This window comes from Ruditapes philippinarum, unplaced genomic scaffold (genome assembly GCF_026571515.1).
Source record: "Ruditapes philippinarum isolate M1 unplaced genomic scaffold, ASM2657151v2 ctg15111_1_1_1_1, whole genome shotgun sequence".
Classification (NCBI taxonomy): Eukaryota; Metazoa; Mollusca; class Bivalvia; order Venerida; family Veneridae; genus Ruditapes; species Ruditapes philippinarum.
This window is the reverse complement of record NW_026856104.1, coordinates 17,756-21,540: the sequence shown is the minus strand read 5'-3', so window position 1 is coordinate 21,540 and position 3,785 is coordinate 17,756. Positions and strand designations below refer to the sequence as shown.

The window sequence follows — 3,785 nt, the reverse complement described above, 5'->3', positions numbered from 1 at the left end:
CAAACTTGTTTCCCCAATATCTTTTTCCTGTGTTCAACTATTGTTTTATGCTCCAGATTAGTTTGAGTCCTAATGTAAACCATTTAAATTGGAATTCAACATTATAATTTAACATAAGTGTATGTCATTCTTTTTGTCGTAAAACAATTCATACCACTATAGCAGATAAATGTTGGATTATTCTGTACATGTACCAAATATGTTCACTATGATATGCAGGCACCTATTTAAAGCTCATATTTTATCTCCTCAAATGAGTTATAACTTATGTTTCATTTTTTTTTGTTTGGAATTGTGTTTTTATCTGCATGCTCGTGCCTAGTTTAACGTCTTCAGTGTACCCGTTTACATACTAACGCCAAAGACAGACCCGTAGGGAAAGACCGTCAATACTCGTGCGAGGAATCTGACATGCCTTGATACAACTTTGAATAATCTGTTGATAAGCCAAGGATGAACATATAAAAATTTTATAACGAACATAAACTACCTAATAGTTTCCGACAAGTAAAAAAGTCAGCACTTGGTCGTCATATTGCCAACATGATTGACCAAGTGATAACGAGATTGACCTTTACCGTTTGATTAAAGAAACAGAACCCATGCCAACTGTTTTATGCATTACCTTTTAAAAGATATTTTAGAAGGTGATTATATAACCTTTGTGTTTAATATAATTAATTTTATTTTGAATTATAAATATTGAAATAATGTCAACAAAGATGTTCTAAATATAGTACACAACTCTAACCTAATCCTTTTCTGCGAATTACGTCATACGAGGTCTCACGTAGCTTCTAAATGTCATGGCCGACTGTAGTCGGCGTAATTGATGTTCCCCAGTTAAATAGGCAATTGCAATGACTGTATTCATATTTTGATACTTTAAATTGTATAGAACAGTAATAAAATATTTGTTTTATCGCAAAATGCACAATAGTTAATTTGGACAAAGGCATTTGCAAATGAAAAATAAGGTTAGATCAACGAACGTTTTTCTGGTTAGGTTTCGTAACGGGTCTTATCCAAAAATTTTATTTTGTATTCAACCTTTGAATATTTAGTTCGCCATATTTGTTCAGTTACAATTTTCAAAAGTTTGTCTGGCAAGATACCGCCCTATTTTGTTTAAATTATGCCGAAATTTTTACCATACAGTGCTGTAACTCAACTGTATGTATTAAATTTATACGTTAAATGAGCCGATTTAATGAACCTACAGAAATACACCCACTTTGAATGGGCAGAGCTAACTGTAAGGCGGTTATAGGTTATATAAACTAATTTGCTCGCTTTATTTCTTAAAACTCTAATATAGCCTTTAACCTATACTAAAGATAGCATCTGATTTGTTATCCGAGGGTTGCAAGAACGATATTCGGGCGAGGGGATAAATGATCTCAGACATTTAGTCTCTTATGTTCTTTTGTCTTTTACCGCTCAGTGAGAGATCATGTAGGATCAAATAATCGGTCGATTGCTGAGCAATATGTAATAACTTGCCAGCCAGAAATTTCGGTAAGTTGGACCAATGGCCGAGATATGCCAAAAAATGGTGTATAGTTGACTTAAAATCAGATACACAAACAAACAAAAAAGTTTTATATAGTGAGTAACAATTGTATGGATACCGGTAGTTTCTTTTTTCTTGAGAGCGGTTTTGTTAAATTTGCATTGATGAACACAATTTGTTTTAGTTTTGAAAACGCTATGATGTAAATGTTATGTTTTTGTTTAAATAACATGTCGCATTCATTGACCTTAATAAATATAAATACAGTTTAAGGACAGTCACACTATAAGCATCAATAAAACAATAAATGTTGATGAATTTCAAACGAATGTCGTAGTTTGCGACTCAAGGCTTCTGTATTCAGCTTGTTTTTATGTTTCTTTATGTACGAGTAAAATTAAATTCTCGTGTGTTTCCTATCTATTCTTAACTGAACCCATCAACAGTCTAACTTTATGTATCGAGTTTTTCGATGTGCCGAAGTTTTTACGTGGTCCATACAGAATAGTTTTTAACCATTTTACCATAAATCAATCGAAGTCGTTCGGTTAATAAGACACCTTCGGGTGGTTTAATGTAAACAGCCTTACTTTAAGTTTATAAACTTTCAGGAAGAAAACATAATATGTTTACACATTTGGTCCACGTCATAGTGATATTAAAGGGGCAATAATGCATACGCAGAAAATATCTGAGCCAAGGATCATTTACTTTTCCTTTAAAGGTGTATGCTACAGTATTTATAAGTAAAACACAACCAATGTGTTAAACAACTTTATTTGGATACATACATATATTGAGATGCCGCTTGTTTATTATTGTAGCATCTTTGTCGTTGGCCTCTAAACAATTTATTGTATTTCTAAAAATCTATTGATATTTATGTTCTATATATTTAATATAGGTTAATTTATTTGTAACAACATAAATTTTTATTTCAAGAAACAATTAATATACTAAAAAAATATGGACGTAAAAAGAGATACTGGTATGCAATTTGTATCCTAAAATCAAGTTTTCATGTGTGTTTTTTTACACTTGCACACTATAAACCACTGCAACAAGAACAAAAACAATATAACAAAGCCATCTTGTCCGATCCTAAGTTTTCTGTTAAAACAACCTGAAAAAAAGAATATGATTGTTATTTAATAGTCTTGTTTAAAAAAATCTTACATTGATATAGTCATGGAATATGCAATACGTGAATCAATATTAAATAAATCAGCTACTTCATACTGCTATGCTACGATATACTCTTACGAATGATGTTACAAAAATGTTCTTACTATATTTTCCATTGTCGCTACAGAATAAAAGCTATCAGAATAGACATTACCATCGTAACAACACCAAAGTTCATCAAGGCAGCTATAATTAAAATAAGATGCATGATATAAAATGATTATTTAATGAGCCTGTCATAGAAATGGCGTCGTTGTAAAGGTATAAGGAAATGTATAAAATTCAAAATCAAGGTGAAACTTGTGAAATAATGACAACCAACACGGTAACAACATTCAAATCTGACGTACCTGAATTTTATCCCGTTATAATATAAAGTAAAATTAATAATTAACTATTTGACTAGTTATTGTAAATGTTTGTAGATATAAGTACTAACGCTATGTTAAATCGCGTAAATGTTTTTACTTGACAACAGTTTTACTCATTAGAACAATACGTAAGTTTGTATTATTATAAACAAAGATCTAAAGACGTACTGGTTTGAGAATTAAAAGTAATATTCACATGTTAGTCTTCAATTTTATTATTAATCTAACTGATTACCGATTGTGATATACAAGAACATAATTATAAACACTTTTTACCAGAATTCTTTGGGTCACATTTGTTAACATTCATGATGAAACCTGTTTTACATTTACATTTCTTAGACGTTACGTCACACGCTGCATTTTGAATAGCGTCACATGCTGATGAAACTGATGAGCAATCGATTCCATTGACGTCTGAAAATGATTGATTTACTTACAGTGTATATATCACGCTGTTCTTACGTAAAAATTACCAAGAAGGCAGCATAATTTCTAAAAATGAAGGTTATTATCTGTTATATATATTTTAGGTTTATTCATATAAGAACAAAACAATGAGACAAATAAAACTCTTTTTCCCAATAATAACCCTTGTTATAACTTAAAGAAAAATAGACTATTCATCAGAATGTGACGTTTTTGCAGTTACATGCTTTTGTTAACCGACATATACACACTTTGATGGGTTTAGAACATAATTAACGAAAAAGCAA

At 30.8% G+C, this 3,785-nt stretch overlaps 1 long non-coding RNA gene across 1 annotated transcript; it reads right to left on the bottom strand.

Moving 5' to 3' along the window:
• Nucleotides 1-2,278: 2,278 nt before the first annotated feature.
• Nucleotides 2,279-3,480, bottom strand: LOC132745412 (uncharacterized). Its single transcript, XR_009627834.1, has 3 exons — nucleotides 3,346-3,480; nucleotides 2,803-2,884; nucleotides 2,279-2,636 (listed from the first exon to the last, which is right to left on the bottom strand). It is a non-coding gene; the product is annotated as an uncharacterized LOC132745412 (long non-coding RNA).
• Between the last annotated feature and the right edge of the window lie 305 nt (nucleotides 3,481-3,785).